The sequence below is a fragment of the Panthera pardus genome, unplaced genomic scaffold, assembly GCF_024362965.1.
Source record: "Panthera pardus isolate Hobbes unplaced genomic scaffold, ASM2436296v1 HiC_scaffold_13, whole genome shotgun sequence".
NCBI classification, from domain to species: domain Eukaryota; kingdom Metazoa; phylum Chordata; class Mammalia; order Carnivora; family Felidae; genus Panthera; species Panthera pardus.
This window is the reverse complement of record NW_026526688.1, coordinates 126,789,289-126,810,869: the sequence shown is the minus strand read 5'-3', so window position 1 is coordinate 126,810,869 and position 21,581 is coordinate 126,789,289. Positions and strand designations below refer to the sequence as shown.

The following is a 21,581-nucleotide window of genomic DNA, read 5'->3' as shown; positions in this document are numbered from 1 at the left end:
ATTATTTTTCCCACAATAAAAAATGTTTTCCTATTTTATGATTAATTTATTAAGTTATTTCTTCTGTAATATTGTTAATTTTAGTGATACAGTCTGACGTGAGGAATTACAGGGTTCAAATTACATTCATTTCTTATGCCAGAATAGGTAGAAATTTATCTTTCATACATTTTCTCTTTTGCAATCAATATTAATAGACCTCAGAAACATGAATATCAATATATTACAGACAACACCAAAAGTATCCTAACAAAGTAGGTTATTTAAAGAATGAATGACTTTGGGTGACAAAGGAAGTGAATACAAGCAACAATGAGTTACCCAGAACTATTTCAGGTGTTTTAAATTAAGTGATTCTCCAACTGTGGCTACCATCAGCAGGATAATTAAAAATACAAATTCTAAGGGCCATATCAGAACTACTCAATTTGAAACACTGGAGAGGATTATAACAATAATCAGTGTTTTAATAGGCTTTCCAAATGTCCAGTTTAATCCTCACAATGGCCCTATGAAATTAATAAATTTCTATATTTTCAAAGGTTAAAAAATATATGAATAGTATTGAGAAAGAGAAAGAGAGAAATCTGTGTGCTGTCTACAAAGGACACATTTTAGATTCAAAAACACAAATAGATTTAAAGCAAAAAGATGGAAAAACTATGCTATCCAATTAATAATCAGAAGAAGTCTGTAGTGGGTATACTAATAACAGAAAGAAAAGACTTTAAGACAAAAAAATATTTCTAGAGATGAAGAGAAGCATTTTAAGATAAAAGTGTCAATTCATCAGGAAGACATAAAAGTTATAAACATATAAACATCCAACAACTGAGCCTCAAAATAAATGAAGCAAAAAGTAACAGAATTGAAAGAAGAAAATAGACAATTCAAGAATAATAGTGGAGTCTTCAATACCCCATTCTCAGTAAGGCTAGAGCAACTAGACAGAAAAATCAACATGGATATAGAAGGTCTGCATAATACCATCAACGAATTTGACTTAACTGACATCTGTGGCACACTCCAGCCAACAATAGCAGAATAATTCTCAAGTGCACATAGAATATTATCCAAGACAGAACATATGTTAGACCATAAAGCATGTGTCAATAACTTTACAAGGATTGATATCATACAAAAATATGCTCTCTGACCATAAAGAAATTAAATTAGATACAAAAACAGGAGGAAATATGGAAATATTTAGAAATTTTACAATGTGCCACTCCAAAATCTATAAGGAATTTAACTCAACACCCAAAAAACAAATAATCCAGATAACAAATGAGCAGAAGACATGAATAGACATTTTTCCAAAGAAGACATCTAGATGGCTACCAGACATATGAAAAGGTGCTCAACATCACTCATCAACAGGGAAATACAAATCAAAACCACAATGAGATACCACCTCCAACTTGTCAAAATGCTTAAAATTAACAACACAAGTAACATCAAGTGTTGGTGAGGATGCAGAGAAAGGGGAAACCTCTTGCACTGTCGGTGGGAATGCAAACTGGTGCAGCCACTCTGGAAAACAGTATGGAGGTTCCTCAAAGAGTTAATAATAGAAATAACCTTAAAGGGTCTTTCCACCAAGAAGACCTAACAATTGTAAATATTTATACCCCCAATTTGATTTACCCAAATATATATACATATATATATGTATATATATGGTCACAAACATAAAGAAACTCAGTGATAATAATACCATAAGAGTAGGGGACCTTAATAGCCACTTACAACAATGGACAGATCATCCAGGCAGAAAATCAACAAGGAAAGAATGGCTTGAAGAATGGCTCTGAATAACACACTGGACCAGATGGACTTAACAGATATATTCAAACATTTCATCCTAAAGCAACATTCTTCTCAAGTGCACATGGAATATTCTCCAGAACAAATCACATACTGGATCACAAATCAGCCCTCAACAAGTAGAAAAAGACCAAGATCATACCACACACATTTTCAGAACACAACTCTATGAAACTTGAAACCAACCACAAGAACAAATTTGGAAAAACCACAAATATTGGAGATTAAAGAAATCCTACTACAGAATGAATGGGTTAACCAACAAATTAAAGAGGAAATTAAAAAGTACATGGAAGCCAATGAAAATGAAAACACGACAGTCCAAAAACTCTGGAATGCAACAAAGGTGGTCATAAGAGGGAAGTATATAGTAATCCAGGCCTTCTTAAAGAAGGAAGAAATGTCTCTAATACACAATCTAAACTTACACCTAAAAGAGCTGGAAAAAGAACAGCAAATAAAGCCCCAAACCAGAAGAAGGGAAATAATAAAGATTAGAGCAGAAATCAATCATATCAAAAACAAAAACAAAAAACAGTAAAAGAGATCAATGAAACCAGGAGCTGGTTCTTTGAAAGAATTAACAAAATTAATAAACCCCAAGCCAGACTGATCAAAAAGAAAAAGGAAAGGAGCCAAATAAGTAAAAACACAAATGAAAGACAGGAGATCGCAACCAACACTGCAGAAATACAAACAATAACAAGAGAATATTATGAGCAATTATACACCAAACATTAGGCAATCTGGAAGAAATGGAAAAATTCCTAGAAATATATGAACTACCAAAGCTGAAACAGAAAGAAATAGAAAATTTGAACAGACCCATAACCCGTAAAGATGTTGAATCAGTAATCAAAAAACTCCCAACAAAGAAGAGTCCAGGGTTGGATGATTTCCCACAGGAATTCTACAAAAAATTTAAAGAGTTAATACTTATTCTTTTGAAGCTATTCCAAAAAATAAAAATGGAAGGAAAATTACCAAACTCATTATATGAGGCCAAAATTACCTCAATTCCAAAACCAGACAAAGACCCCACTAAAAAGGAAAATTACAGACAAATATCCCTGATGAACATTGGTGCAAAACTTATCAACAAAATACTAGAAAACCAAAGCCAACAATACATTAAAAGAATTATTCACCAGGATCAAGTGGGATTTTTTTCCTGAGCTGTAACTGTGGTTCAATATCTGCAAATTAATCAACGTGAAACATCACATTAATAAAAGAAAGGATAAGAACCACACGATCCTCTCAATAGATGCAGAAAAAGCACTTGATAAAATATAGCATCCTTTCTTGATAAAAACGCTCAAGAAAGTAGAGACAGAAGGAACAACATCATAAAGGCTATATACAAAAGACCCACAGCTAATATCATCCTCAGTGGAAGAAAAACTGAGAACTTTCCCCTTAAGGTTAGGAACACAAAAGGGATGTCTACTCACACCACTGCTGTTCAACATAGTAATGGAAGTCCTACTCTCAGCAATCAGACAACAAAAAGAAATAAAAGGGATCTACATTGGCAAGGAAGAAGTGAAACTTTCACTCTTCACAGATGACATGATTCTTTACCTGGAAGACCCAAAAGACTCCACCAAAAAACTGTTAGAACTGATACATGAATTCAGCAAAGTCATACGATATAAAATCAATGTACAGAAAAATGATTGCATTTCTACGCACCAATAATGAAACAGCAGGAAGAGAAATCAAGGGATTAATCCCATTTACAATTGCACTGAAAACTATAAAATACCTAGGAATAAACCTAAACAAAGAGTTAAAATATCTGTATGCAGAAAACTATAGAAAGCTTATGAAAGAAATTGAAGAAGGCAAAAAGAAATGGAAAAACATTCTATGCTCATGGAGGAACAAATACTGTTAAAATGTCGATACTACCCAAAACCATCTACACATTCAATACAATCCCTATCAAAATAACACCAGCATGCTTCAAAGAGCTAGAACAAACAATTCTAAAATTTATATGGAACCAGAAAAGATCCTGAATAGCCAAAGTGATCCTGAAAAAGAAAACCAAAGCTGGAGGCATTACAATCCTAGACTTCGAGCTGTATTCATCAAAACACCATGGTACTGGCACAAAAACAGACACATAGATCAATGGAACAGAATAGAGAACCCAGAAATGGACTCACAAATATATGGCCAACTACTCTGCAACAAAACAGGAAAGAATATCCAATGAAAAAAAGACAGTCTCTTCAGCAAGTGATGTTGGCAAAATTGGACAGGGCATGCAGAAGAATGAACCTGGAACACTTTTTTACACCATACATAAAAATAAACTCAAAATGGATGTAAGACCTAAATGTAAGACAGAAAGCCATCAAAATCTTCAAGGAGAAAGCAGGCAAAAACCTCTTTGACCTTGACCACAGCAACTTCTTATTCAACACGTCTCTGGAGGCAAGGGAAACAAAAGCAAAAATGAACTATTGGGACCTCATCAAAATAAAAAGCTTCTGCACAGTGAAGGAAAATCAGCAAGACTGAATCAGCAAAACTAAAAAGCAACTGATGGAATGGGAGAAGATATTTGCAAACGACATATCAGATAAAGGGATAGTATCCAAAAATCTATAAAGAACTTATCAAACTCAACACCCAAAAAACAAATAATCCAGTGAAGAAATGGGCAAAAGACATATGAATAGACACCTCTCCAAAGAAGACATCCAGATGTCCAGCTGACACATGAAAAAATGCTCAATATCACTCATCATCAGGGAAATACAAATTAAAACCACAATGAGATACTACATCACACCTGTCAGAATGGCTAACATTCGTAACTCAGGCAAAAACAGATGTTGGCAAGGATGTGGAGAAAGAGTATCTCTCTTGCACCGCTGGTGGGAATGCAAACTGGTGCAGCCACTCTGGAAAACAGTATGGAGGTTCCTCAAAATATTAAAAATAGAACTATCCTATGACCCAGCAATTGCACTACTAGGTATTTATCCATGGGATACAGGTGTGCTGTTTCAAAGGGACACATGTACCCCAATGTTTATAGCAGCACTATCAACAATAGCCCAAGTATGGAAACAGCCAAAATGTCCATTGATGGATGAATGGATAAAGAAGATGTGGTACATATATACAATGGAGTATTACTCAGCAATCAAAAAGAAAGAAATCTTGCCATTTGCAACTACGTGGATGGAACTGGAGGGTATTATGCTAAGCAAAATTAGTCAGAGAAAGACAAATATTATATGACTTCACTCATATGAAGACTTTAAGAGACAAAACAGATGAACATAAGGGAAGGGAAGCAAAAATAATGTAAAAACAGGGAGGGGGACAAAACATAAGAGATTCTTAAATATGGAGAACAAACAGAGTTACTGGAGGGGTTGTGGGAGGGGGGATGGGCTAAATGAGTAAGGGGCATTAAGGAATCTACTCCTGAAATCATTGTTGCACTATAAACTAACTTGGATGTAAATTTAAAACATAAACTAAATAAACATAAAAATAAAATTTTTTAATTAAAAAGATAGAAAAGGAAGTAACAGTTCATCATATAAGGATTATCTTCATTGTAAAAAGAAGAGAAGCTGACCAAGAAAAAGAAAAGAAACAAATTAATGAAGTCAGAAATGAAAAGGAGATATCACTAATGATTTTACAGAACTTAAAATTATCATAAGGGAATTACATAAGAGTATACTACAAATTTAACAACTAAGATGAATTGGAAAAATTCCTAAAAAATACAAAAATACTGCTACTAAAATTCAAGAAAAAATCAAAATTTGAATATACCTACAAAAAAATAAATTGAATTAATTACTTGAAATCTTCCCACAAAAGTAAAACTCAAGCCCAACTTCACTGATGAATTCTACTAAACATTTAAAGAAGAAAAAATAATACCAATCCTTCCCATACTCTTCCAGAAGACAAAGGAGAAGGAAACACTTTGTATCAGGGTACCCTGACACCAAAGCCAGCTAAATATTAAAAAAAAAAAAAAAAAAAAAAAAAAAAAAAAAAAAAAGCATAAACCAATATCCCTCATGAATCTACACACAAAAGTCCTCAACAATATATTAGGAACATACAAAATGGATAATGTACCATGACCAAGTGGGATTTAAACTGGGAATGCAAGGTTGGTTTAACATCCAAATAACTATTAATTTGATATCTTATTAGTAGAATAAAGAACAAAGCACATATGTTCCTCTTAATGGATGCAGGATGCGCTTGACAAAATCCATTCATGATAAAAACAAAAAACAAACAAATTTTTAAAACCTCTCAAAAAGCTAGAAATAAAAAAGAACTTTTTTAACCTGATAAATGCAACTCATGAAAAACAAGTATGTTCTTAGGGGAAAGACTGAATGCTTTCCCCTATGAAGAAAGCAAGGACATCTGTTCCCAAAATTTCTATTCAACATTGTAATGGGTAATCAGGTGCTGTCGTCTGAATGTTTGTGTTTCCCAAATTCATATGTTGAAAACTAATCCTCAGTCTGCTAGTATTTAGAGGTGAGGCTCTTTTGAAGGTTGAGTTTTGGGGGATTACTCTTCTTATAAAAGACCCCAGAATGCCACCTTACCTTTCCACCATGTGAAGACAGAGAGAGAAAATGGCTATATGTGAACCAGGAAACTAGTCTAACTAGACATCTAATCTGCTGACATCCTTGATCTTGGACTTCCCAGCCTCCAGAACTGTAAGAAATAAATTATTGCTTAAGCCACTCAGTTTATGATATTTTTGTTATAGCCATCTGAACAGATTAAAACATCACTTAAGAAAAGTAAGTAAATAAAGAGTATCTACATGAGAAAGGAAGAAGTAAAAAAGTCTTTATTCACAGGCAATATGATCTGATATGCAGAAAATTCCAAAGAATCCACAATATAACTACAAGAACTAATTCATAATTTCAGCCATGTCATTAGAGAGACACAGATCTCACCAAATTGAAATATAGATTCAACATAATATTGGTCAAAATTCCAGCAAGCTCTTTTTTTTTATAGACACTGACAAGTTGACCCTAAAATGTATACAGAAATGCAAAGGATCCAGAATAGCAAAAGAAAATTTTTGAAAAAGAAAGCTTATTCCATTTCTAAATTTTCTATAAAACTACAGGAATCAAGGCAATGTGGTTGGCATAAAGAGAGACACATAGATCAACTGAATTAAGGTGAGTCCAAAAATAAGCCATTAAATTTATAATAAATTGGTTTTAGACCAAGGTACCAAGACAATTCAACGGGGAAAGGATAACCTCAAAAACTAGATATCCACAGTGAATTTAGATCATTAACTCATAGATTTAACAAAAATTACTGAAAATGGATCTTGGCCCTAAACATGGACTCACTATGCATAAACTAAAATTCTTACAAGAAAATATTATGGAGGCCCCCGGATAGCTCAGTCAGTTAAGTGTCAGACTTCAACTCAGGTCATGATCTCGAGGTTTGTGGGTTTGAGCCCCGAGTCAGTCTTTGTGCTGACAGCTCAGAGCCTGGCACCCACTTCAGATTCTGTGTTTCCCTCTCTCTCAGCCCCTCCCCTGCTCACACTCTGTCCATCTCTCCCTCTCTCAAAATTAAATGAACATTAAAAAAAATTATGAGAAAATTTTCCTGACTTTGGGTTAGGGAAAGATTTCTTAGATAAAACATGAAAAGTATAATCAATAAAAAAAAATAAATTGAATATCAAATTTTAAAATGTTTCAGTTCAAAAGACTCCACTTGGAAAGTTACAAGACAAACCAAAAAGTGAGAGAAAATATTCATAAATCATATATCTGACAAAGGACTCCTATCCTATATTAGAGTAGAATCCTCAAGCAGCCACTCGGAAAGATAGTTTAGACATTTCTTTAAAAATTAAACATAGGGGCACATGGGTGGCTCAGTTGGGTAAGTGTCTGACTCCTGATTTCAGCTCAAGTCATGATCTCATGGTTCTTGAGACAGAGCTCTTCATTGGGCTCTGCACTGATAGTAGGGAGCCCACTTGGGATTCTCTCTCTCTCCCTCTCTCTCTGCCTCTCTCTCTCTCTTTCTCTATTTCAAAATAAATAAATAAACATTTTTAAAAATTAAACACAAACTTACCCTACCATCTTGCATTTCTACTTCCAAGTATCTACCCCTGAGAAATGAAACATTTCCTCTCCCTACCAGGAAGAAAAGGATGACTTCAAATCTCCAGAAACTTATCAGTACAGAAGGCAATGACTTAAATCTGCATAACAACCTTACCCTTGTTTACTGTGCTTTTTCTGATCACCTCCAATAACTGGACTCCTCCCTCCCCCTGCCACCCCCCCCAACATCTTCTTTTTGTCTTTAGCTGGAGATGTTATTTAGGGTAGTGGCTTGTGCCATCAAGGGGAAGTTACTCAGTTTTCCTAGGTATCTCCTGTATATGCAGGAGATATGCATGTTATTAAACTTTGTTTTGTTTTGTTGTATTAATCTGCTTTTATTACAGGGATGTCCAAGCCAAGAATCTAGAAGGGCAAAGGGAAAATTATTTTTTCCTTTCCCACAGTTTCACAACCACGAAGAAACTTTCTGAGACACCATACTCTTTCTGGAGCCTACAGATAGGATCCCGGTAAGAATTCTTACCAAAGTCATCTCTCAGGATCGATCTTGTTGACAGAGGAAGGTAAAGTTTCTTAACCCTTCCTTTCCAAATTTAGGTTAGCAGGAGCAAATATTTATATTTATCCTTGGTATAGCAACTTTGGTAAAAATTTGTCATGAGCACTCTTGTTTTCTTTTGATCCTTTTCTTCCCAGAGATGGTCATTGTTTTTTGTCTCTGTTTTTTGCATTGTCATAAGGAGGATAACCATAGATCTAATTAGGTTTTTCTCTCATCTTGTTCTATGTCGAGAGCTTGGGTGTGTAACCAGTGAGAATATTCTCTCTGGTCTCTGCCAGCTGGAGGATGCATGTACTAGCATGCATCTAGCAGACAGCTGAACAGGCTGTGGATCTAAGAAGCAGCATCCTTTTTGTTCAACTGTGCCAGCTCTCAGGGGAGTGTGTCATAATGGGTGCCAATACATAATGGGCCTTTGTCATCTCAACATTCATTGTCTCCTTAGTGCTAGAATAGTCCCATACTAGTAGCACCCCTTTGGTGTTCCAGATTGGCAGGCCTGTGTCTGGAGAAGTATGGTGGCTAGCCTTAGAGAATTCCTTAAAAAGATCAATAGACAAAAAAAAAAAAAAAAAATCAGTAGGCATTCACAACCTCAGTCCCAGGGATCTTAACTGGCTGCTAAGGGGTTCTTCTCTCCCATGGTTATACTATAGTTCTGAGACAAGCCAGATGGTCCCCTGGGGAAAACCCTTCTCACATAGAAAATGGATATCTAGAATTTCTCCCAGGCCCTCCTACACATTATCAGGAAAGGGATTACCTAGAGGTCAATGTTTTCCCCTTTAAGGTGAACTGGCCCAAGGTTGAATTACTCAGTAAGATGGCTTTTGTTAAATGCTTCAGATAGATTTTTTAAAAGCATACAGCATTAAACCCCCAAAGCTCTAGAATATAGAAATCTTTTGAGTTTCATCTTAGTTGGAAATCTCCATGATATATAGAAGTAAATTTAGTAAAATGGGTGGGTCAGCCTTTTGATATTTCAGGTTACAATCTAGTTCTTTGGGGAATTGAATACAACGGTCTTTGTCTTGCAAATCTCTACCAAACTAGAACTTTGGCTCTAGAAACAATTCAAAGTTCAACTATTCTTTTCAATCCTCAAGCCTTTCCTATTCATCTCAAAATGTTTGAAAATATTGTAAAAGATCAGAACATTGCACTTAAGAAAAAAGAAAAAGAAAAATTTACATAGTACTTACTCTAGACCTCTGATATAGGCAAATATACCCTAAATTTTCTTGGAGAAAACTTGGGTACTTTTTATGTCTTTGTGATGTAAATTTTTTACCCCATATTTTCTACGACTTAAGAGCCATCCAAAGAAATACAGTAAAACCTTGGTTTGAGAGCATAATTCATTCCAGAAACATGCTTGTAATCCAAAGCACTTGTATGTTACAATACTGTAACAAAACACAAAATAATAAAGAATATATAAAATATACAGAAAAAAATTAACCTACATTTACCTATGAAAACCTTCATGGCTGGTGTGAGGGAGACAAGAGAGAGGAGGGTTATTGTGTAGGATGACTTTTACTATCACTAAAGGTATAACTACTGTCTATTGGCTCAATGGAATCTTTTTCTTTTGGTGCAACTTTAACAAGGAACCTATCCAATGACCTAGAATGAACCAAAACATTCCTAAGTTTACTCTTGTATGGAAAAGCAAAGGACTGTCCGTAAGTGTTTTGAAGCAACAAAAACACACTAGTGCCACACTAGTGAAAGTTGTGGGCACCTTTCAATGTTCTGAAAAATCACTGATTTCTGCCAAACACCACGGCCTGAGATCAAACATCAGAGCATGGGAGACCATCACCCAGAATCCCACAGAGAGAGAGAGAGAGAGAGGAGAACCATTGGCTCAGTTGTGATCATGTGACGTTCAGCATAACATACTATTCATATTGTAAGACATTGCTTGTTTATCAAGTTAAAATTTATTAGAAATGTTTGTTCGTCTTGTGGAACACTTGTAGAAGTTACTCACAATCCAAGGTTTTACTGTATTTGGAAATTTGGTGAATAAAAAAATGTATTCTCCATAAATAGTAGCATAATGCTTTAGCCATTTGAGCAGGTGAACTTACCTTATTCCAACTACCAAAACAAAATTTGGATCCAACAGTCTTTACCAAAGTAGAAAGGTTTGGGGCACCTGGGTAGCTCAGTTGGTTCAGTGACCCACTCTTGATTTTGGCTCAGGTCATGATCCCAGGGTCATAGGATCAAGTGCCTCATCAAGCCCTGCATAAAGCCCTGCCTTCGGCTCCCCGCTAAGCATGGAGCCAACTTAAAAATCTTTCTCTCTCTCTCCCTCTGCCCTTCTCCCCAACTTGTGCTCTCTAAAATATAAATAAATAAATAAGTAAATAAATAACTAAATAAATAGTGAAGTTTGTATTATTTACTGTAACTGACACATGGCTAAAATTTTAGAACAATAGCCGTAATGTCTCTGTATCTACCTGTATGCTTATGTGTTGTAGATATGTGATATTTTTCTACATCCAATGGTATTGCCAAAATGAATTTGCAAAAAAGTTCTATTTACCTGGCTTAAAATAAGCATTTATATGAATTAAGTATTTCTAAACTACCAGAAATAGAGAAACTAACTCAAATGTTTTTCAAGTTCATGTGAGCTGAGATAATCTTTGCTAAATAAAATGTTTTTCAAGTTCATGTGATCTGAGATAATCTTTGCTAAATAAAAAGTTAATTTAATTTTTCTGGTTTAATTGAAATAGGCATGCCTTCAAAATTACATTTAATGTAATGCAGACATGCAACTTTAAAAATTTTTTTTAAATATTTTATTCATTCTTGAGAGAGAGAGAGACAGAGCATGAGCAAGGGAGGGGCAGAGTGAGAGGGACACAGAATCTGAAGCAGACTCCAGGCTGCCAGCACAGAGCCCGACGTGAGGCTAGAACTCATGAGCCTTGAGATCATGACCTGAGCCAAAGTCAGACGTTTAACCGACTGAGCCACCCAGGCGCCCCATGACATGCAACTTTTATTCTACCTGAGTTTATTGATCAAATAAACTTATGTTATCTTTGTTACAAAATTTATCAGCAAAAACAAATAGCTTGGGATGATGGCTGACATTGTCTAATGTTCCATGAAGTTTTATGAATAGTGTAAACACAAATATTGGGAGCAAGTGATTTTTTCTAATGTTTATTTATTTATTTTGAGAGGGAGAGAAAGGGAGCATGAGCATGGGAGGGGCAGAGAGACCAGGAGAGAGAGAGAATCCCAAGCAGGGTCCACGCTGTGAGCTTAGAGCCCAATGTGGGGCTCGATTATACAAACCATGAGATCATGACCTGAGCCGAAATCAAGAGTCAGGCGCTTAACTGACTGAGCCACCCAGGCACCCCTGGGAGCAAGTGACTTAGATAGATATAAAATTTAGATGTATGTAAGTGTATGTATTTAGATGTATGTAAGATGTATGTAATAAGAATTTTTAGGAAAACTTTTCAGTAATAACTATGTTTTTTGTCTGCCTAAAAAGAGTTTCCAAAATCTTCTTGGTAACTCAAAACCTTATGAGTTTTTGCTAATTAAAATTAAATCATGGAATTTTATCAAATATCTAGATCATTTCCAAATAAGATAAAATATTGAACATTAATTACTGAACATAGGTCATACTTTTGACTTCCTATTACAGAGGAACTAGAGATAAATTTGGGTCTGTTAGTAAACACATCTTGTGCCAATTTGGAAGATTGTACTATAAAAAAAGTGTGTTTCTGGAAATTATGACACATTCATAAATTTACCAATGTATAAAATGCTAGTGTGACAATTCATAATTGCTTAATTCTTAGTTTTCACTAGAAATTAAAGTTTCTAAAGGTTAAGTATTTGAATTAAGAGGCACCTGGGTGGCTCAGTTGGTTCAGTGTCCAGTTTTGGCACAGGTCATGATCTCACAGCTCATTAGTTCGAGCCCCACATCAAGCTCTCTGCTGTCAGCGCATAGCCCACTTTGGATCCTCTGTCCCCCTCTTTCTCTGCCCCTCCCCTACTCATGCTTTCTCTCTCAAAAATACATAAAACATTAAAAAAAAAGAATTTGAATGAATATATGTAATTAAAACGACTAGAAGAAAAGGAAACCACTTTGTATGCAAAGAAAGTTAAGATATGTTTTGGGGTTTTCCATTACTAATTTTTACAGTATGATGATGCATTTTGTTTAAGGGAAAAGAAAGTAAATTTGTCCCAAAATAAAACTAGTCATTTCAGAATGGGAAAGAGGAGAACAAAGGACATAATGGTATAGAAAGACAGGGAGGGAGGCAGGGGAAAAAAAGAGAAAATTTTATCTTGTGTAATTAAACTGGATAAAATTTAATTGTTATTATCAGGGTTGTAAAAATAAATCTTAGTATCAATAATGTACTTATGTAAAACAGAACTTAATATTCTTCCATCTGTTGAAAGGAAAATGTTTTCTTAGACTATTGGTCTCCTTTTGATAATAAGAGATTATGAAGTGTTTATCTTTTAAATAATTTACCTAGAAAGCAAAGGTTTTGTGTCTTACCAAAATAGTTTTTTGTGCTTCATGTTGTCTTACTCAGGTCTTTGATTACTTTAAAAAACTGAGTCTTCTCAGTATTATAGAAGGTAAGTTTTGCTCACAGTTATATAACCTTCTGTATTTGCCTTTAAAATTTGTGTTGCTTTGGTTAAATGGATAATTGACTATTGTTTCATAATGATCTCTCATCCTATTTAGTCAAGTGTCCAAACCTTTTAATATTTTTGACACACTTCCCAAAATCAATTCTAAATGAAGTCTTTTTGACCTGAAGTTAACTTTGGAAATTTTTAGAGGGTCCTCGGAACATCTCAAAAGATTTGTTCTCTCCTTATAAAAGACAGATACTCAACTAATTAGACTTATTTTATATGTTAAATTACATGAGAAGCATTGTCAAATAAAAAGTAATACTAAGCCTTCTTCATGTTGCATTTGTAACTTGTATAGAAGTGTTCCAGAAATTGTATAAAATTCCTAGAAATCTGATATGTCCTAGGATAATGTTATTAGTCATAATTCCAATTAAAGATCATTTACTTATTCTGAGAGAGAGAGATAGAAAGAGAACGAGAGGGGAGGGGAGAGGGAGAGAGAGAGAGAGAGAGAGAGAGAGAGAGAGACAGACTCCCAAGCAGGCTCCGCCCTGTCAGCACAGAATCTGATGTGGGACCTAAACTCAAGAAACATGAGATCATGACCTGAGCCAAAGTTAGACACTTAACCAACTGAGCCACCCAGGAGTCTCCAGTTATTATTATCTTAAAATGTTTTTTGTCAGAAAAATAACCAAAGCTCCTTGTCAATTGCATTTTCATGAACTCTCATCAGATCTTTAATCATGGCCATTTTTAAGTCTTTTGCCATTTACAGCTATTGTTTTACTCTTAGGCTTTTCAAGTGCATTGCTGCAAAAGTATTTATTTCATCTTCAAGGAGATTCATGGGAAAAACTGGCAAACAGAGGTTTCTGATAACTTTTAAGCTCATAAAACTGAACTAAGCATTTCCAGAACTAATGGGAAAACTGGATTCAAGCAGAACCACAGTTAATAACATGGGATTGAATAAACTGATAAGGATGGTTATAATTTTTATGACTTTTTATTTGGTTTTTTTTTTTTTAATTTTTTTAATATTTATTTATTTTTGAGACAGAGAGAGACAGAGCATGAACAGGGGAGGGGCAGAGAGAGAGGGAGACACAGAATTGGAAGCAGGCTCCAGGCTCTGAGCTGTCAGCACAGAGCCCGACGCGGGGCTCAAACTCACACACTGCGAGATCGTGACCTGAGCCGAAGTCGGACGCTTAACCGACTGAGCCACCCAGGCGCCCCTATGACTTTTTATTTGAAACATTACAGGTTCTTTAATGTTTTGATTTTCCAGATTTATGGACACTTTTTCACTTAAGCTCCAATGACTTACACGAATTTGGTAAAGCTATACCTTTATGAAAAAGGATGAAACAATTACTTTTTCTCCCTATCTGATCCCTCTAAAATTTAGAAACTTACTGAATGGCAATATACTTATTTCCATATCTTCAATAAGAATCTGTTCTTCTTCTCCTGAAACCATTATTACACTATATATTAACTAACTTGGATTTAAAGAAAATTAAAAAAAAAGAGTCTGTTCTCATTGGTTTTTTCGCAATCTTTTTTCTTTTTAAGTTTATTTACTTTTGAGAGAGAGAGAGGAGGAGGAGGAGGGGCAGAGAGAGAGTGGGAGAGAGAGAATTCCAAGCAGGCTCCACACTGCCAGCGTGGAGCCTAATACAGGCTTGAACTCGTGAACTGTGAGATCATGACCTGAGCCGAAATCAAGAGTCGGATACTTAACTGATTGAGCCACCAGACACCCCTCTGCTCTCCTTGCAATGGCACAAAATTAGAAACTATGGAGTCAATAAATCCTCTTGGAAAAATGGTCTACTACCTTTCTTTAGGGCTCCTGTCGGCCTTAGCAGGTGACTAATAAAGGCCACTTCCTGGCAAACTCAGGAACCTCATAATATTTTAGGGACCTCAAACAAGAAAGGAATTAACCAAATCAATAGGTATTACAGGTGAAGTTGGATGATAAGTCATTGGGTTGGCTTCCTGGGCTTGAGGCTTTTAAAAGTTCAATCTGAGATTCCTTATGAAAAGTTCCAATAGAACAATTTTAAAAGAGGCTATATGGTCAGTCACTATTTTTGCTGCACTTACGTAAATAATTAGGCCAAGTTTAATGAGATGAGACTTATTTTGCAAACAAATAAGTCTTACCATGGTTATGATTGATAAAACGGGGGTGAATATAAAGAGAAATTATTTTTGCACCTTTGTAGACATTAGATTTTAGTCATGTTGTTTTCGAAGTTGTTATTTACCTATAAACTGGACCAGATCCTCAATTCTATTTTCCTCAAGTATCAGGCTGCAACTCTCCAAACTAATATTTTTAGTTTTCTCCCATCTTTTTGAGTTGGAATCACTACAAGCTAAAACTGCCCTTTTCCCTAAAGCCCTGCAACCTGAATGTGGACAACTTGATGATATAAACTTAAAAGAGAATTTCCCCCAATAGTTGATGTCTAGACAACCTTCATGCCTGTTGTGGTTTGTATGGGCCACTCAGAAAGTTTATCTGAACAGTTGATGATATTGTTGGGGAGCAAGAATTCCTGGCCTCTTCAATGATTCTTCTAGCTGGACTAAGAATCAAATTGACATGAAATAGATTAACAGAAGAAAATCAAATTTAATAGGCATATGACTGGGGAATCCACATAGACATGGAAATTCCAAAGACAGGCAAATGAGGTATATATGTCATCTTGAACTAAAGAGAAGGGGACAGAGGTCGGGGATTTCACAGGAAAGGCATGCATTTCACAGGGTGATAAGAAGAGCAGTTGTTTCATGCCCCTTCTTCCTTATTTGGTCAGGGATTTCCTGTCATGGCACTAACAAGCTGGAGCCTATCTGGTTTGATCTGGCTTTTTGTGGAGTGCTTTGAGGACACTCCTCTGACTTTCCTGAAAGCTGGCATGACTTCCTCTTTGCTGGCCTCCAGCATCCTGTTAGAATCTCACTAGCTGTTATTCTAACAAAGGGAGGGACAAAAAGTTTCTCTAGCCTGCAGGGTCTCAAGTGCTTTCAGCTGAACATAATCCACATGCCTGGGGTGCCTGAATGGCTCAGTTGGGTAAGTGTCCACTCTTGGTTTCCACTCAGGTCATGATCTCAAGGTTGGGGGTTCGAGCCTATGTCGTGCTCCCTGCTGATGGTGTGGAGCCTGCTTGGGGCCCTGCTGATGGTACGGAGCCTGCTTGGGATTCTCTCTCTCTCTGCCCCTCCTGCTCTCTCACTCTCTCTCTCTTTCTCAAAATAAATGGATGAACTTAAAACAAAAATAATAATAATCCTCATCTCAAAGTGGCATATGGTAGGGGTGCTATCCTGAACCCCTTCAATATCATTAGAGAATTTCAAATTGCAAAAGATGCATCGAGCCCAATAACTAGAAATACTAACTGGCTGCCGTCAGGACTGATTGGGTTTATAATTTGCTCCATCCATCAATCTTTATTTTTCTTTTGTTTCCATAGAAATTCCTCTTATTAAATACCTCATTTCTAGCACAGCATAGACCTAATTTTGGAAGCCCACTCCCATCATCGCTGCCTCCTGAAATGAAACACATCTATTTAACTGAGCTGATCTGTTATCAGGATTGAGAGACTAGTTAAGTGAGATATGGAGCAATTTATCAATTTTGCTTCTGGATTGTGAAACTTTACAGTTTCAAAAGTGGGACTGAAGGGGAGCAAAATATACTACCCCAAAATATGTCCTTTCAGTATATTATTTTAAGCTGGTTATTTTTAAGAAACAGCAGACACAGGGGAAGCTCTGAAATCTGCATAGAAGTTCTCCTTTTGCAAGAAACATTTACATTTATCAGGGAAATCTCCATTTGTAAGGGGTTCTCCCTTCTGTACTAGGAAGAGAAGGATGACTCTAAATCTCCAGAAGCTCTGGTCAATGCAGAAGGCAATGACTTAAATCTGCATAACAACCTTACCTTTGTTTCCTGTGCTTTTCCCCGTCGGCAACCTACCATAACTGCTCCCCAACCCCCCCCCCCCCAACACAACATCTTTTTATCTTTAGCTGGAGATGTTATTTAGGTTAGTGGCTTGTGCCATTTGGGGGAGTTAATGCAGTTTTCCTGGGTATCTCCCATGTATACAGGAGATATACATGTTATTAAACGTTCTTATGTTTTTCTCCTGTTAATCTGTCTTCTATTATAGGGGATGTCTCAGGCAAAAATCTAGAAGGGTAAGTGCTCCCTTCGGCAGCACATATACTAAAATTGGAATGATATAGAGAAGATTAGCATGGCCCTTGCGCAAGGATGACACGCAAATTCAGGAAGCGTTCCATATTTTTAGGGGCACTAAGGAATCTACTCCTGAAATCATTTTTGCACTATATGCTAACTAATTTGGATGTAAATTTTAAAAAATAAAAAATAAAACAAGTTTAAAAAAATCTAGAAGGGTAAGAAGAAAATTATTATGGGGCACCTGAGTGGCCCAGTCAGTTAAGCTTCTGACTCTTGGCTTCAGCTCAGGTCATGATCTCACGGTTGTGAGTTCGAGCCCCGCATCAGGCTCCACACTGACAGTGCAAGAGCCTGCTTAGGACTCTCTCTCTGTCTCTCTCTCTGTCTCTCTGTCTCCGCCCCTTCTGTGCACTCACTCAACATAAATAAACTTAAAAAAAATTTCTTTTTCAAAGAAAATTATTTTTCCTCCCCGCAACCTGTAGGAATGCATCTGCCCTCCTTGGCCTACTCACAAATTGCAACACCTCCAAATCACAATTATAGTTAGAGAACAAAGCAGAACTAGCAATGTACTGGAGAGATCTCCAGGGACTCATGTTTCACTGACTTGGCTCCCAGAACGTTTAACCTGGAGATCAGAACAGATGTCAAGTTCATCATCTGTTTCCAGAGAAAGTGAGCTGACTTGGAGAAAATTAGAGGCAAAGAAAGATCTAGAGCTAAAGTCTCTTGTTGGTGTTTTTTGTTGTTGTTGTTAAGTTTTTATTTATTTATTTTTGAGAGAGAAAAATCACAAGCAGGGGAGACACAGAGAGAGGACAGTGAGATCACAAGCAAGCAAGCTCCACACTGCTAGCAAGGAGCCTGGGGTGGGGGCGGGTGCGGGGGGGGGGGGGGGGGGCGGTGCTCAGACTTATGAGCCATGAGATCCTGACCTGAGCCAAAGTGGGACACTTAACCAATTGGACCACTGTGAGAAATGAGCCCACTGACCCAATCAAGGGAGAGACCCGGAGGCTGGAAGCACAGCGAAGCGAGGCTTTAATTAATGTTCTTGCAAGAGCAGCTGTCTGATGGACAGCCACACGTGGAGCAGTTACAGCAGGCAATTTATCTCCTGGCATGCAAGTCCCTTCCCTGGTTCCTCATTGGCTGAGTACTACAGAGGTTACAGCCTTACCCGGAAGTTGCCTATGCCCATGTAAGGCAAAAAGTACATTCCTTTAGGTGATGCAGAGACTTCAGTTCTTTGACGCATGCTCATGGCAAAGCCCATGAAAATAAGCCCGTTGAAATGGAGAGAGGAAGAACCAGGAAGTGAAGTGTCTAAGGGTTTGGGACTCCATTGGGTGGGGGGCAGTTTGTACATATTTCCAATAGGTTGTGAATTATTGTTAACTAGACAGCACAGCATTTATTTGGTATTTCTGAAAATGAATCATCTCACCTACTTCACAGCCACCCAGAAGCCCCTAAAGTCTCTTGTTTTATTCTCATCTTGGATATCCCCCTCCAACCCTCCATACTTAGGATGCAGTTTACCAGTGTCCGAACACCTTGGCATATAGTTCTATTACATCTGGCTCTCCTCCATAGAAAGGGGGAGGTGGGACTCACTTCCCATCTCAGGGACCTGCTCACAGAGAAGTGACATAGTTCTTCCCTCCACATCTCTCCTTTATGATGACTTAATTCCATAAGAAAATAGACTTTTCAGGTTTGGAAGTAGCTACAAAATGAAATATTTTAGCAAGATATTGCTAAACAATTTAACAATTGGCTTATGAAGATTTTTTTTCACATTTCCTTGCCAAAATACTTACCTTTAAGATTGTGATTAGTCAATGATTATTTGCAGGTTATTATCCTTAATTTGCTAATAACTTTACTAACAAAAAGGCATAGAAAAAGTTTTGGAGTTCAAAATATAATACCCTTTTAAAAGTGATTTGTTTTCCTTCATTCAACAGAGGAACAGATCATATCAGCAGCCCACTCATCCTGATTTCTACTCTCCACATTCTCACTTCTCAGAGCCAGAACCTCACAGTCTGGGAGTGAGTCACCTTATCCAACACCTTCATATAATAGAAGCACCCCAAAACTAATTCCACTAAGATTTTTATCTAGCTCATTTTTCTACACCTCTAATGATTCTGACTTAATAAATAAATACAGCAATATATCAGAAAAATAGTTCCTTTACAAAAAAAAGAGGGGAATTTTCCTATGTTTCACCAAGAGGAGCAAAGCAAATTTCTGATCCAATACTCATGACACTCATTGCAGACAGTCTTTCCCTCCTTGAAAGTTTCCAAAGGCTCTGTGCTGAAAACTCATTTCTGTGTCCCCTTTCTACGTGTCCTTTGCCTAGCTAAGTCCTAGTCATCCTTGTGGTCTTAGCTCTAAAGCTATTTTAGGGTTGCCTGGGTGGCTCAGTTGGTTAAGTGTCAGACTCTTGATCTCAGCTCAAATCTTAATATCAGGGTTGTGAGTTCAAGCCCCATGTTGGGCATGAAGGCTACTTAAAAAAAAAAAAAAATTAAAAAGAAAAGTTGTTTATTTTTTATTTTTTTAAGGTTTTTTTTTTTTTTTTAGGTTTATTTATTTTTGAGAGAGATATAAAGCAAGAGTGGGAGAGGGGCAGAGAGAAAGGGAGACACAGAATCTGAAGCAGGCTCCAGGCTCTGAGCTGTCAGCACAGATGCTAACACGGGGCTTGAACTCACGAACCTGATAGAGATCATGACCTGATGGAGGCAAGTTGCTATGCTGAGTTCTGACGAATAACTGGGGGTAGGGGTAGGGGCAGGGGCAGGAGCGGGAAGAGGGGAGGCATTACAATTTAAAACCAATACATAAGCATATAATTACTTTAAAAAATGAGTAAAATGGAATGAGAGAAAGATACAGGTTACAAAGAATAGAATGAGGGAGATCTAATAAGATTAAAGAGGATGCCTCTGAAGGCCTCTTCGTATTGAACTTGGAATTTAAACTGAAGCCTGAAGTATAAAAGAGCAACTATCATGGTGAAGTGGCTCAGACCAAAAGAGCAGCATTCTGAGTGAGGGAAGAGCCTAAAGCTTGGAGGACCTGAAAAAAGCCCAATATGTTTAGAGCAAAGTGAGCAAAATGGAGAGAGGCTTTAAGATGAGAGTAAAAAGATAGACCAAGCCTTATAGTCCCTTTTGGGAGTATTAGTTTCCACCTTAAGGGCAATGGGAAGTCTCTGACTGGCTTCAAACAGTAAAATAACAAAATCTAATTTACCTTTTGAAAAGATCTCAGTATTGTGTGGATATTGGATTGGGCTAAGCAAATTAAGAGTCTTTAACCCCCAGATTATTAAAACAGGCATTTTCTTTGAAAGTAAAGCAGATAAAGAAGGAATTAGTTGTTCCAATTTCTGGTCCCCTCTAATATCTTCCCCTGGGTGGAAAGAGGTAATCTCTGGACCATTTCCCGTCGGGATGGATATGACCTGTGATGGCTGAACCTCAAACTTTCTAGTTGCATTCTTTCCAGCTTGTCTCTAGCCTCAGGTAAAAGAAAGACCCTGAAGGCATGCATTCCCTGATGGGAACCACAACTACTCCCTCAAGCAATAAAAGATGGCCCTGAGCCAGCAAGCCCCACCCTACCAACCCCCCTCCCCCACAACTGACTCCAAGACAATGATTGATTTGACCTTCACTGCGGACCTGCACCACCCATCCACCTTTGCCCCATGTTTGCCCTACATAAACCTGGAAGAATTTTCAGCACTTTGGAGACAGCCTTTGAGATGCTAGTCCACTGTCTTCTCAGTGTTGGTCTCAGTTTAAGCCCCATGTTAAATGTGGAGCCTACTTAAACAAACAAGAAAATTGGTAAATGGCTACTGCTGCTAAGTCATTCAAAATCATACCTATTAAAAGAAAAAGAAGTGTTTCTATGTTTCCAAGAATAGCAACATTCAAGAGTCACATCAGAAACTAGCATCGTATGGGGACCATGACTGCTAATTGTTTAGGATGTCCTTGGAACCACAGTAGAGGGGACGGCTATCTTAACAGCGCAATCCAACGAAAAGCCCCTAGTAGCTGCCAGAAGGAATTGGAGGTCAACCAATCACAGAGCGATAGCACGACCT

At 37.0% G+C, this 21,581-nt stretch overlaps 1 long non-coding RNA gene and 1 other non-coding gene across 4 annotated transcripts in view; one reads left to right on the top strand and one right to left on the bottom strand.

Annotated features, from left to right (window-relative positions):
• LOC109275820 (uncharacterized) overlaps window positions 1-21,581 on the bottom strand; it is a 190,016-nt gene that overhangs the window by 118,466 nt on the left and 49,969 nt on the right. The window lies entirely within an intron of this gene.
• LOC128776727 (U6 spliceosomal RNA) lies at window positions 17,441-17,547 on the top strand. Its single transcript, XR_008421905.1, has one exon. It is a non-coding gene; the product is annotated as a U6 spliceosomal RNA (small nuclear RNA).